Source organism: Bombina bombina, chromosome 3 (assembly GCF_027579735.1).
Source record: "Bombina bombina isolate aBomBom1 chromosome 3, aBomBom1.pri, whole genome shotgun sequence".
Taxonomy (NCBI): Eukaryota; Metazoa; Chordata; class Amphibia; order Anura; family Bombinatoridae; genus Bombina; species Bombina bombina.
Window position 1 is genome coordinate 663,461,863 of NC_069501.1, and position 15,265 is coordinate 663,477,127.

The 15,265-nt window shown below is 45.6% G+C and overlaps 1 pseudogene; it reads left to right on the forward strand.

The window, feature by feature from the left end:
- Positions 1 to 11,487: 11,487 nt before the first annotated feature.
- On the forward strand, positions 11,488 to 11,606 carry LOC128654852 (uncharacterized; annotated as a pseudogene).
- Positions 11,607 to 15,265: the final 3,659 nt, after the last annotated feature.

Genomic DNA, 15,265 nt, shown 5'->3' on the forward strand with positions numbered 1-15,265 from the left:
TTCAATCCTTTGGCTCACAATGGCTGTTTAAGTTTCATACTTATACTAATAACTCCATAAGGAACTGAAGTGCTACTTAGATGATAGAGACTGAAAGAATGCACCTATGATATAGACTGTACTCGTAACATGACGACTGTAGCTTACATCAACCATCAGGGAGGAACAAGGAGTTCCTTGGCGATGAGAGAGGTATCCAAGATCATCAAATGGGCGGAGGATCACTTCTGCCACCTATCTGCAATCCACATCCCAGGAGTAGACAACTGGGAGGCGGATTATCTGAGTCGTCAGATTTTCTATCCGGGGGAGTGGGAACTCCACCTGGAGGTGTTTTCCCAGTTGACTCAATTATGGGGCATTCCAGACATGGATCTGATGGCGTCTCGTCAGAACTTCAAGGTTCCTTGCTACGGGTCCAGATCCAGGTATCCCAATGCCACTCTAGTGGATGCATTAGTGGCGCCTTGGTCGTTCAACCTAGCTTATGAGTTTCCACCGTTCCCTCTCCTTCCCAGGCTTGTAGCCAGGATCAAACAGGAGAAGGCCTCTGTGATTCTGATAGCTCCTGCGTGGCCGTGCAGGACTTGGTATGCAGACCTGGTGAATATGTCATCGGCTCCACCATGGAAGCTACCTTTGAGACAGGATCTTCTAGTACAAGGTCCATTCGAACATCCAAATCTAATTTCTCTGCAGCTGACTGCTTGGAAATTGAACGTTTGATTTTATGTAAGCGTGGGTTTTCAGATTCAGTGATAGATACTCTGGTCCAAGCCAGAAAACCTGTGTCTATAAAGATTTACCATAAAATATGGAAAAGATATATCTGTTGGTGTGAATCCAAGGGATTCTCCTGGAGTAAGATTAAAATTCCTAAGATCCTCTCCTTTCTCCAAGAAGGTTTGGATAAGGGATTGTCAGCGAGTTCTCTAAAAGGACAGATTTCTGCTTTATCTGTCTTGTTATACAAACGACTGGCAGCTATGCCAGAGGTACAAGCTTTTGTACAGGCTTTGGTCAGAATCAAACCTGTTTACAGACCCTTGACTCCTCCTTGGAGTCTAAATTTAGTTCTTTCAGTTCTTCAGGGGGTTCCGTTTGAACCCTTACATTCCATAGATATCAAGTTGCTATCTTGGAAAGTTCTGTTTTTGGTTGCTATTTCTTCTGCTAGAAGAGTTTCTGAATTATCTGCTTTGCAGTGTGATCCACCCTATCTGGTGTTCCATTCAGATAAGGTTATTTTGCGTACCAAGCCTGGTTTTCTTCCTAAAGTTGATTCCAAGAAGAATATTAACCAGGAAATAGTTGTTCCTTCTCTGTGCCCGAATTCAGTTTCAAAGAAGGAACGTTTGTTACACAATTTAGATGTAGTCCGTGCTTTAACGTTCTATTTAGAAGCAACAAAGAATTTTAGACAAACCTCATCCTTGTTTGTCGTTTACTCTGGTAAGAGGAGAGGACAAAAAGCTATTGCTACCTCTCTTTCTGGCTGGAAAGCATTATCCGATTGGCTTATGAGACTGCCTGACGGCAGCCTCCTGAACGAATCACAGCTCACTCCACTAGGGCTGTGGCTTCCACATGGGCCTTCAAGAACGAGGCTTCTGTTAATCAGATATGTAAGGCAGCGACTTGGTCTTCTCTGCACACTTTTGCCAAATTTTACAAATGTGATATTTTTGCTTCTTCGGAGGCTGTTTTTGGGAGAAAGGGTTTTGCAAGCCGTGGTGCCTTCTGTTTAGGTAACCTGATTTGCTCCCTCCCTTCATCCGTGTCCTAAAGCTTTGGTATTGGTTCCCACAAGTAATGGATGACGCCGTGGACCGGACACACCAATGTTGGAGAAAACAGAATTTATGCTTACCTGATAAATTACTTTCTCCAACGGTGTGTCCGGTTCACGGCCCGCCCTGGTTTTTTAATCAGGTTTGAAAAATTTCTTTTTCTTTATACACTAGTCACCACGGCACCCTATAGTTTCTCCTTTTTCTCCTAACCGTCGGTCGAATGACTGGGGGGCGGAGCCAGAGGGGGAGCTATATGGACAGCTCTTGCTGTGTGCTCTCCTTGCCTTTCCCTGTAGGGGAGGAGAATATCCCACAAGTAATGGATGACGCTGTGGACCGGACACACCGTTGGAGAAAGTAATTTATCAGGTAAGCATAAATTCTGTTTTTACCATCATATAGGCCAATCACCTATTTGTGGCTTTTTCTTTTTGTTATCCAGTAGCCTACTTTGCAACAAGGTTAAGAAATGTTGGTATAAAAAATATATGTAATGTGCATCCGCTATTCTGCATTTTATATAAATCTACTGTTCCACTTTTATGTTTATTGGATTTATAAGACTAGTGTAACTGTATATGCGATTCCCTCCATGAGGACAATGTCTCTTCCACCTGTTAAAAAGGGACAGTTTACTCCAGAATTTGTATTGTTTAAAAAGATATAGATAATCCTTTATTACCCATTCCCCAGTTTTGCATAAACAGCACGGTTATGTTAAAGGGACATTAAACCCAATTTTTTTCTTTCATGATTCAGACAGAGAATACAATTTTAAACATTCCATTTTACTTCTATTTTCTAATTTGCTTCATTCGTTAGATATTCTTTGTTTAAGAAATAGCAATACACATGGGTGAGCCAATCACACAAGGCAAATATGCGCAGCCACCAATCAAGCCACTGAGCCTACCTAGATATGCTTTTCAGGAAAGAATATCAAGAGAATGCAGCAAATTAGATAAGTCATTTAGAAAGTTGTTTAAAATGGTATTCTCTATCTGAATGATGAAAGAAAAAATGTGGGTTTAATGTCCCTTTAATATATTTTTTAAATCTGTGATTACCTTATATCTAAACCTCTGCAGACTGTCCCCTAATTTCAGATATTTTTACAGACTTTCATTTTAGCTAATCAGTGCCCTCTTATAAGTAACTCCATGGAACCAATACCCTCTAGCTATGAAATACTGTCGAATGCATTGAGATAAGAGGCGGCCTTAGGAATTGGCTTATGAGCCTACCTACGTTTTTAGCTTTCAACTAAGAATACCAAGAGAACAAAACTGTCCCTTTGAAACTTTCATGATTTGGTTAGAGCATGCAATTCTAAACACATTTCCAATTTACTTCTGTTACCAAATCTGTTTAACCCCTTAATGACCACAATGTACCCTGTATGTCACTGGTCGTTAAGGGTTTTTTCAGGACATAATAGCACAAGTCTAGCAAGAACACACTATTAATGCCCTCCCTCCAGAAGGCTTTGTGGAATAGAGCAGTCTCCATGCTGGTGGCAAGACCACGCTACAAAACAATCAAGTCCTAAAAAAAGGCCAGCGACATACAGGGTACGTCGCTGGTCCTTAAGGAGTTAATTTATATTGGTATCTCTGAAGAGTAAAACTAGTAGGCTTATAAGAGCTCAGGAGTGTGCACGTGTCTTTAGCACTCTTAAAGGGAAAAGTATACTGTAAAATAGTTTTTCCCTTAATGTGTTTTACAATTGCGTTTTTTTTTTTTTACCACCAACTGCAGAGTAAAAAAATTATAAAAATTAGCTTTTTAAGGTTTATTTGTGTATATTAAAGCTCTGATTTTGTGTTTTGAAGCCACAACCTAATAAAATGGGTTGAGTTTGTAGGTATAATCAGACCTCATTACTGTATCACATTGTGTACATATATATACATTGTTACAGAAGCATTAGTTATTTTGTTGTGAAGAGCTTATTTCCCAGCAGCAATGCCTGAACCAGCCAAGCCAGCGCCTAAGAAGGGCTCCAAGAAAACCGTAACAAGTATCATTTCATAAAGAGTTAACTTTTTTTCAGCTTTTAGAAACTATTGTCTAATCACCTCTGGAGCCAGACTGCTAATTGATAAGATGAACTTGTAAACTTGTTATCTTAAGTACTGTAATCCTATTGTGGCCTGTCAAAGGACATTGCTCTCTATCTAACTGTGTGATGGGGGATTTTGTGCTTCCCCCCCCCCCCCCTGGGAGTGCCCTGTGTGCATGTAACCTTAATAAAAAGCAAGCTGGGCATCCCAGTCCTGAGTTCTTGTTTGACCCTCAATCGCAGCGTTGACTCGTTTTTGTGGGCAGAAGGGTATCCTAGCTGTACTGCAGCTAAGGGAGATTATTCTATATTTGCGAGACTCATATAGAATACTATGGAAAGCAGCTTCTCCCCTCTTTAGCAATAGGGATCCAGGCTACTAAGCGGTCCATCTCTCAGCGAGACTAAGGGTAACCGTAACATTTGGCGGCAGCGGTGGGATTTTCCTGGATTTCCTAGGAGAGGTACAGAACGGATGGAGAGCGCTAACGAAAAATTGAAGCGTACAACCCTAAAGGATTTACTTGAAAGCAGAGGGGGGTACGCCAGCAACCGGCCGAGGAGAGAGCTGATCGCAGAATTGACCGAACTGGATCAGAGCTTCACAATGGCGGAAACACCGACCACGATTAGTGACGAAAAAACCAGGATTGTTCGGGAAAGGCTCTCATTATACGGGCCGAACCCCTCCATGGAATTGGTACAGCAGTTGATGGCGGAGGCGGACGAGGATATACGAGAGACTCGAGCCCACGAACTCAACCTAGCGAACGCACACCGCAATGCTGAAGCCCCGCAGGTAATCATCCCTGTCGAAAATGCTGGGAGGCCCAAGATACCCTATGCAGCATTTCGACCCTTCCTAGAGAGCGAGACAGGGATTGATGAATATTTGGCGGACTTCGAAAGGCAATGTGCCCTGCACCAGATTCCCAACAGAGAGTGGCCCACGATATTGTCTGGGAAACTATCCGGGCGAGCCCTGGAAGCCTTTCGTACTCTGGGTGCTGAGGAAGTGACACAGTATGAGCTAGTTAAGGAGACACTGTTGCGACGGTACGCTGTAACTCCGGACACGTATCGCTGACAGTTTCGGGGCACGGAAAAGAAGCCTAACGATACCCATATGGAATGGGCGCACCGAATGCGGAGAGCGGCAAATCACTGGCTGAGCGGAAGTAAAGCGGTGACTGGTGAGGAAATTTTACAATTGTTTCTCTTAGAACATTTTTATAATGGCATGGAACAGCAAGGGAAGGAATGGCTGCGAGACAGGCGGCCTTCTACCTTAGAAGAAGCAGCCAAATTGGCCGATGAACATTATGACTCCCGTCTTCACGAACCCATGAACTACCGAGCTCCAGCACGGGTCGAACCCAGAGAGGTTTACCGTGCACCCCCTCGTGCTGAACTCCGAGCCCCGGTGCCCACAGGGCCCGTCCGACACTCAGGACCACACAATAACAGCTCTGAGCGTCCCAGACCGACTTGCCACCGATGCAAGCAACCAGGGCATTTCATGGCTAGCTGCCCCCTTAATACGCACCAGACACCCAGGAATTACAATTACCCCTCTGGGTCCTATCGTCCGGCCCGGGCCCTCTGTGTTAACCAAGAGGCCCCTATGGAGGGATATGTGGGGCCGCTTCACGAGGTGGACCCTGTATATGCTGCCTCAGATAACCGCCAGCACCATCTGCAGAAGGTATGGCTCGAGGGGCGATCTACAGAGGGATTGAGAGACACAGGGGCTACTATCACGCTGGTACAGAGTCATTTGGTGCCAGAGCACAAGCGATCCGGACAGACTGTGGCCGTTAGAGTGGCGGGGGGGGATGTGTACAAAATTCCAACAGCTCAAGTGCATCTTGATTGGGGAGCGGGAAAGGGGGCTGTGAACGTGGGCATAATGGATAATTTACCTGCCGAAGTACTACTGGGCAACGATTTGGGCCCCATGACTTCTGCCTATGCTCCAGTATGCAACAACGAGGCGGACCCAGTGACTACACGGGCCCAAGCCCGGATGGAGCGAGAGCTCTCACCAGTGCGGGAGACACAGGTAAGACCTACCCCGACCTTGCCTGACATGTTAGGCCCCATACCCTGGGACACCCCAGATGCTTTCGAGACAGAGTCTAAGACTGACCCGACTTTACAAAAGTACCGGGAACGAGCAGAGACCGGAGGGGGCGGGGCAGATAACGAAACATTCTTATGGGAAAAAGGGAAAATATACCGCTGGACAGAGAAAAGGGGACAGCGTAGGCGACAGCTGGTAGTGCCCCACAAATACCGTCAAGAAATCCTCAAGATAGGCCACGACATCCCCTTAGCAGGCCACCTAGCCGTAACCCGTACCCTACACCGCATTACTCACACGTTCTTTTGGCCAGGGGTGCACGCTGACGTTAGAACTTACTGTAACACCTGCGATGTGTGTCAACGAGTAGGAAGGCGAGGCGATCACCCTAAAGCCCATCTAGTAAATATGCCCATTGTAGAGGAACCCTTCAGCCGGGTTGCTATTGACCTAGTGGGACCACTGGCTACCCCTAGTCCCTCCGGTAAGCGCTACATTCTTACCGTAGTGGACTACGCTACCAGGTACCCAGAGGCTGTCGCCCTATCCAACATACAAGCGGATACGGTAGCAAATGCACTAGTACAGGTGTTCTCCCGGGTAGGATTTCCAAAAGAAATCCTATCCGACCGAGGCACCCAATTTACGGCTGAATTGACCCAACAACTCTGGCAGGTTTGCAAAATTAAGTCCCTCCTGAGCTCCCCATACCACCCCCAGACGAACGGGCTGTGTGAGAGGTTCAATGGGACCCTCAAGCAAATGCTCAAGACGTTCACTCAGGAATACCGAGACTGGGAACGCTTCCTGCCGCACCTCCTATTTGCTTATCGGGAGGTGCCCCAGGAAACGACAGGGTTCTCTCCCTTCGAGTTGCTCTACGGAAGAAAGGTACGGGGACCCCTAAACCTGATCCGGGAGCACTGGGAGGGAGAGATGGAGGCTGACGGTGTCCCCATTGTGCCATACGTGCTGGAACTCAGGGACCGAATGGAGCAATTAGCCAAATCCGTGCGGGCTAATCTCCAGTTGGCCCAGAGAAGACAGAAAGTATGGTACGATCGGGGGGCCCGAAAGAGAATCTTCACCATAGGACAAAAGGTGTTAGTACTTAAGCCGGTGAAGACAGACAAATTGCAGGCATCCTGGCAGGGTCCCTACCAGATCGTAGAGAAAAGGGGAGACACCACTTATGTGATAGCTAGCTGCCATGACAACAATCTTAGAAAGACATTCCATGTAAACATGCTCAAGGAATATTTTGAGCGACCAGAGAACGTGACGGCCGTATGTTGTTCCCCTCAGGAAGACCCCGACAGTCTACCCATTCCAGACCTCTTAGAAAAGAGTCTCCCCACAGGTATAGTGGCTCAGGTTCAGATAGGAGACCGACTTAGCCCCACTGAAAGGGAGCAGCTCAGCCAACTCCTCCAGTCCAAACACCTCACCTTCTCCCTGAAGCCAGGGTACACTACTTTAACCACCCACCAGGTAGATACTCCGGGACAAGCTCCCTTGCGCCAGGCTCCGTACCGAATCCCCGAAGCAGTTAGGACAGGAATGAAGAAGGAGATCGATGAGATGCTCCAGCTCAGGGTAATTGAGCCCTCCGATAGTCCCTGGGCCTCCCCAGTTGTCTTGGTGCCCAAGAAAGATGGGACCACCCGGTTCTGCGTAGACTATCGGAGGCTCAATGAAAAAACCGTGACTGACGCTTACCCTATGCCCAGGGTAGACGAGCTACTCGATCGTATAGCCAGGGGAAATTACCTGACCACTATTGACCTCTGCAAAGGTTACTGGCAGATTCCCCTGGCCCCGGAGGCTATCCCCAAGTCGGCATTCGTCACCCCATTCGGCTTATATCAGTTTAGGGTAATGCCGTTTGGGATGAAGAATGCCCCAGCTACATTCCAGCGCTTGGTGGATAGGCTCCTGGATGGCTTCCAGAGTTTTGCTTGCGCCTACCTGGACGACATAGCGATCCACAGTGAGTCCTGGGTGGACCACTTAGCTCATGTAGGAATGGTTCTGGATCAGATCCGGGCTGCTGGCCTGACTCTGAAGCCAGAAAAATGCCACTTTGGGATGGCCGAGGTACAGTACCTGGGTCACCGGGTGGGGTGTGGAAAGCAGCGACCAGAGCCGGCCAAAATAGAAGCTGTTGCCAATTGGCCCACCCCCATCACTAAGACTCAGGTCCTAGCCTTCCTGGGCACGGCAGGGTACTATAGACGGTTCGTACCAGACTACAGCACACTTGCCAAACCCCTGACTGACTTGACCAAGAAGAACTTACCTCGACAGGTCCTGTGGTCTCCCCACTGTGAAACGGCTTTCCAGGCTCTCAAAAATGCTCTAATTAACGCTCCTGTCTTGGCGGCCCCAGCCCTTAACAAACGTTTTATCGTCCATACAGATGCTTCCATGTTCGGGCTGGGAGCCGTCCTCAGCCAAGTAGGCGAAGATGGAGGGGAGCATCCAGTTGCCTACATCAGCCGGAAGCTCCTGCCCCGCGAAGTCAGCTATGCAGCGGTCGAAAAGGAGTGTTTGGCTTTGGTGTGGGCATTAAAGAAATTGACTCCCTATTTATATGGTCAGGAGTTCACCCTGGTCACCGACCATAACCCGTTGGTGTGGCTGAACCGGGTCTCTGGAGATAACGGCAGGCTATTACGTTGGAGCTTATCGTTGCAACCCTTCAATTTCACCATTACTTACAGACCTGGGAAACAGAATGGCAACGCCGACGGGTTGTCCAGACAAACCGACCTCATCCCCGCATAACCAGCGGTCTGGACAGCCTTAGTCTGCCCCGAAAAGGGGTCAGACCGTGTCTGCCAGAGTGTTCCACAGAAAGGGAGCACTGTTACAGAAGCATTAGTTATTTTGTTGTGAAGAGCTTATTTCCCAGCAGCAATGCCTGAACCAGCCAAGCCAGCGCCTAAGAAGGGCTCCAAGAAAACCGTAACAAGTATCATTTCATAAAGAGTTAACTTTTTTTCAGCTTTTAGAAACTATTGTCTAATCACCTCTGGAGCCAGACTGCTAATTGATAAGATGAACTTGTAAACTTGTTATCTTAAGTACTGTAATCCTATTGTGGCCTGTCAAAGGACATTGCTCTCTATCTAACTGTGTGATGGGGGATTTTGTGCTTTCCCCCCCCCCCCCCTGGGAGTGCCCTGTGTGCATGTAACCTTAATAAAAAGCAGGCTGGGCATCCCAGTCCTGAGTTCTTGTTTGACCCTCAATCGCAGCGTTGACTCGTTTTTGTGGGCAGAAGGGTATCCTAGCTGTACTGCAGCTAAGGGAGATTATTCTATATTTGCGAGACTCATATAGAATACTATGGAAAGCAGCTTCTCCCCTCTTTAGCAATAGGGATCCAGGCTACTAAGCGGTCCATCTCTCAGCGAGACTAAGGGTAACCGTAACATACATGTTTTGTTTTTTGACACGATGAGTCCACAGATTCAAGAGTTATTTTTAAAGTAGTGCAAGATTGTGCTGCTTTGTTCTAGGGTGTAGCCGTAGTCCATATCAGTCTCTTCAGTAGAGCTTTGGTGGCTTTAGAGCGATGGGGACTTGTGGGACATAATTCTCACTGCGCCTCCCATAGATTGTTTGCTGCCCTGTTTGTGAAAGTCCAAGGGAGAAAAAATGAGGGAGAGGACCTTGCAAGCCGAGTGAGCTGCCTTGCTGCCGGGCAGATTTTTAAGGTAAGTGCTAATTTTCATTTCTGGGGTTGTACGCAGAAAGATTGGCACTTTACTTCATATATGGACACGAAGACATTATCCCTAGGAGGGATAGGTCATAGGCAGTTTATGCAGGCACTGGGGACGTGGAAGTAGCCCTTATATTTAGGTTTGGGGCATACAGTTTTTGACACTATAAAACTACTCCCATATTTATACTTGGGGGCTGTTTGCAACTCCCTACGGCTTTAGTGTAGTCCAATCAGCCGACCAGGAGGTTACATTTGTCTGTGCTTTAGCCTGTTTGGTGCAATCCTACTCCCGACGACCTCATTTTCATATTCTAGCCGACCGGGAGCTCTTAGCAAAGACCACCATGATGATGGGGTTTGCACAGACTTCTCTGCGCACAGTGGGGAGGTAGTCTGGCTGGGCGAGCTGAGATGGAGAGGCAATGTGAGACATACAAGGGATCTTTAAGACCCATGATTGAACTGGATTCTAATCTAAGGTGTTAGCCGCCTGGGAAATTTATTTGGATACGCCCATGATGGGTCGAGCTAATCTACGCAGCATTCTGGCGCACTGTTCATAGCTCTTATCCGGTACGGAGCGATGGTGGGTCGTCTCTGCTGCGTTATGTCACGCAGCAGAGAGGCTTCACATTCCATTTCAAAGCCTTATTTAGGAAGGATATACCGGATGGGTATTATGTTAGTTCTCTGATTAGTTGGTTTCTCATCCGTTGGCAAACACCTCAGCTAGATTTAGCTGAGTTTTGGGGATGTTGGTGACTCAATTTGTAACTACGTTTCACATTGCACAAAAATAAAGCAGTTTATTTTAACTTTTTTAAAGACGCAATAACACAAGAATATTTGTTGATCTAGCTGTAAATACAACGGTACAGGAGGCCCTTCAACATGTGCTAACATTTTGGATGTTAATAAAATAGATATTAAGCAGAGTTAGGATGTTGCTCTTAACATTTAAAGGCACAGTAACTCTAGTTAGGATATTCAATTTATTTTTGATTAAAATATGAATAAAACATTCTTTATGCTGTAATAATGACCTTTCTATTCCTCGTGTATGGAGAAGATTTTACAGGTCAGTGATAATCTTCCTTTTCAGAGCCAACATTGTCTCAGATGCTGTTAAAAGATAAGGGGCATTATGACAATGTTCTATACATTCTGCAGCTTTCTCCTAAAATGTCTTAAAAACCTAGCGTCCATTCAACCAGTGCCCTGTGCTTCCTCCACGGCTCCTCCTGGAGTTGCCTTGCAAGACATTGCTTCCCTTTTTAACTAGACGGTCTCTAGTGCGTTGTCTGCTTTTCCCATGCTGCAGGGAGAACGCAAGAGGAAAAATAAACATTCAGTGAGCGAGGTTCCTGTCACGGTTGTTGCTATCTCAAGGTCCCCTCCTAGACTTGAGGAAGAGGATACTTCAGTAGCATCTGAGGATAAAATCTCAGTTTCTGACAGTATAATTCCGCCTGCTGATACTGAAGTTGTGAACACCTCCGTCTGTTACTGAAGGAGGTTTTAGCTTCTCAGGACGACAACGATACCATGTTGTCAATATTAGGTCGTACCAAGATCAATGCTAAGGAATGGAAGAGAATGTACCCTTTTTTCTTTTCTCCATTTCCTATGCTTAGAAGAGATTTTTACCCATAGCAGACTCTTCATGGAGTTCCGTCAGTCGGTCCCCAAGGTGGAAGGGACAATTTCCACGCTAACCGTGAGCCCTACTATTCCCCTAGAGGATAATTGTTCCTTTAAGGATCCTAGGGATAAGAGTTTTTAGAGGGTTTTTTTCAATAATGGCAACTTATGACTTATCTACCGTCAAACTGCCTTGAATGCACCAGATCCTGTCTGAATGCGGAAGTTAAGCAGGTCCAGGCTTGGTCAGTACCTGGATGGTAGACCGCCTGGGAACACCAGGTGCGGTAGGCTTATTATTGCCACTGTCGCTTATACGGCAGAATTCTGGTTCATACGTTGTCTGGTCCCATTAGAACAGACACTCTCTTCAAAGAAATCCAGGATAAAATAAAGGACTTTGTCGGTCATTTCCTTTCTTACAGATGTTTCCCTTCAAGTATTTAGCGGGAAGCTAAGATTTCAGGGTTACCATAGTGACACACGTTTTGGTTAAGATTACTTTTTAGTTCCTTTCAAGATTTCAAGGAAATCATTCTTCCTCTGAGCAGGAGGGAGGTTTTGGCTTTCAAGAATGTTTGGAGCCAGATAAGAGGCAAGGTGGCCTTACACTGGGTAGGAGACCTCTTCGACCTGGGAAAGAGTGAGTTCCTGTTCCGTTTTAAATTTTATTCTAATCTGGTAGTGGTTCCAGGGAACCTTCAGTACTATTTTAGATCTCTAAAATCTAATCAAATTTTAGATGTCAAAATTCTAATCAAATTCCTAAGTGTACTGTCGTCCTAGGTGGAAGCTATTCGTTCCAATTTTATTTTGATCCAGGAAGGTCATTTTATGAAGGCAGATTTAACGAACGCGTGCTTGCATTTTCACATTCTCAGACAAGCACTCCCAATTGTGGCTTGGTCCTTCGGCCTTGCCACAGCTTCCAGAATTTTCTAATAGGAGTCTGGGTTTGATGTTGGCGGTGCTCGGTTACAGGGCATTGCTGGGGCGCCCTTTCTGGAAGACAACCTAGTCCAGGCGCAATCTTTTCAAGCAAGATTCCATATGGAAATTTTGTTATCCTTTCAGTGATATCAAGCAGGAAGGTAAATTTGGTAAGGAGTTACTTAGTCACATGGACAAAGGTAACCTTGGGAACCATATTAGATTCCCTATAAATGAAGTTTTTTCCTGAAGGAAGTCGGGAAATTAAAAACTTTTTTTGATTCTAGTCTTCTCCTCGGCCATTAGTGGCTCAGTGCATGGAGGTATCGGGCTGATGGTAGCGACATGGGACATCATCCCGTTTTGCTCGGTTTCTTCTCAGACCTCGGCAGGTTATCATGCTCAGGCTATGGAACGGAGATTATACGAATTTGTCTCCTCGAAGAGCAGGAGACGAGGGTTTTCTTAAGGGTGGTTGTCTCTGGATCATTCTTTCCAAGGAACCTGCTTTTGCAGACCATCTTGGCTGTCTGTGATAACCGATACCAACCTTCTAGAATGGGGAACAGTCTATGGTCCCCTAAAGGCTCAGGGAATTTTGGACTCTGCTCCAGAATGATTATAGGAAGACCACACTCTGAGTGCGATCTTCAATGCTATTCTGGCCTGACCCCAGTTAGTTTCGGTCCAGTTTATCTAGTTTCAGTGGGACACATGTCTTCAGCTCATCAGAGAGGAATGAGTGATAACAGAGGTATCCAGGATAATTCAGTGGGCAGAGGCCCATTCTCGATGTCTGTCGTCGATCCACATCCCAGGGGTGGACTTCATGATCAGATAGACCTTTCAGCCGGGGGCGTGGGTACTCCATCCAGAAGTGTTTTTTCAGCTTGATTCTCAAAGGTCAGCCGGAATTGGATCTCATGGCATATTGGCAGAAGGCCAATCTTCCAAGGTACTGGTGGAGGTCCAGGGACCCTCAGGTGGTACTGTTAGACGCCTTGGCGGTACTTTGGACTTTCAGTCTAGCTTACCTATTTCCCCAGTTTGCGAAGGTGTTGGTGATCCTCATTGCACCGGCTTGGACTTGCAGGATTTGGTATGCAGATCTGGTGGACATATCATCTCTGCCACTGTGGAGACTTCCGTTGAGGAAGGACCTTCTAATTCAAGGGCCCTTCCTTTACCCAAATCTAGTTTCTCTGAAGCTGACTGCTTGGAGATTGAACGCTTAATTTTATCCAAGCGGGGTTTTTCTGACTCGGTCATAGAGACCATGATTCAGGCTGGTAAGCCTGTAACTAGAAAGATTTATCATAAGATATGGCATACATATTTCTATTGGTGTGAATCCAAGGGCTACTCATGGAGTAGAGTCAGGATTCCTAGACTTTTGTCTTTGCTCCAAGAGGGTTTGGAGAAAGGATTATCGAAAATCTCCCTTATAGGTCAAATCTCTGCCTTATCTATTTTGTTACACAAATGTCTGGCAGATGTTCCAGATGTACAATTATTTTGTCAGGCCTGTGCTCAAACGAGTTACTCCTCCATGGAGTTTTAATTTAGTTCTCAAGGGGCTTCGTTTGAGCCTATGCATTCCTTAGATATTAAGTTGTTATTTTGGAAACTTTTATTCCTTGCTATTTCTTCTGCTCGGAGAGTGTCAGAACTCTCGGCATTACAGTATTCGTCTCCTTATCTTATTTTACATTCAGATAAGGTAGTTTTACATACTAAATTAGGATTTCTTCCTAAGGTTGTTTTCTGATCGGAACATTAATCTGGAGATTGTGGTTCCTTCGTTGTGTCCTAATCCTCCTTCTTAGAAGGAAAGACTTCTGCACAATTTGGACATGGTCTGTGCTTTTAAGGTTTTACTTACAGGCGACTAAGGACTTTCGTCAGTCTTCTTCTTTGTGGTTTTCTCAGGAAAACGTAAGGTACAGAAAGCTATGGCAACTTCTCTTTATTTTTGGATGAAGAGTATTATACGTTTAGCATATAAGACTGCTGGACAGCAGCCTCCGGAGAGAGTTATGGCTCATTCCACAAGGGCTGTCGCTTCCTCATGGGCATTCAAAAAAATGACGCTCCTGTGGAACAGATTGGCAAGGCTACAACTTCGTCCTCTCTTAACACTTTTTTTAAATTCTACAAATTTTACACTTTTGCCTTGGCTGAGGCTACTTTTGGGAGAAAGATTCTTCAAGCAGTGGTGCCTTCCTGTTTAAGTTCCCTGTCTTGTCCCTCCCGTATCATCTGTGTACTCTAGCTTGGGTATTGAATTCCATTAGTAATTAAGATGATCCGTGGACTCATCGTGTCATAAAAAAGAAAATGTATGCTTACCTGATAAATGTATTTCTTTTTTTACACGATGAGTCCACGGCCTGCCCTGTTCTTGTAAGACAGGTATTGGGTTATTTTAAACTTCAGACACCTCTGCACCTTGGTTTTTCCTTCCTTTCTTTCCATAACTTTGGTCGAATGACTCAAGTGGGAGGGAAGGGAGGAGCTATTTAACAGCTCTGCTGTGGTGCTCTTTGCTGCCTCCTGCTGACCAGGAGGTGAATATCCCATTAGTAATTAAGATGATCTGTGGACTCATCGTGTCAAAAAAAGAAATACATTTATCAGGTAAGCATAAATTTTCTCTATTTTATCTGTCCATAAAACAATCGCCAGTACTTGGAGAGAACAATGGAAAATCAACATTGTATTACCTTATCTCTGCTATATCCCACTGGGAGTGTAATTTCCACTGCTGGCTGTGTTTACAAAGCATAGCTGTAGCTTGGCCCTGCGGCCACAAACTTTCAGAAGAGGTAGGGATACCATATGCTAAATCAACTATTTCAAATGCCCATATAAGGGTAAAGGAGCTACTTGTAAACAATTTAATACACTCCAGCAGGTAAAGTGGATTGTGGGGAAAAATTTTTTTTAAAGGGGTGACATTTTGTGAGTAAACTGTCACTTTTACAACATTATTTGTAGCTGTTATACAATGCTGCAAAACTGCT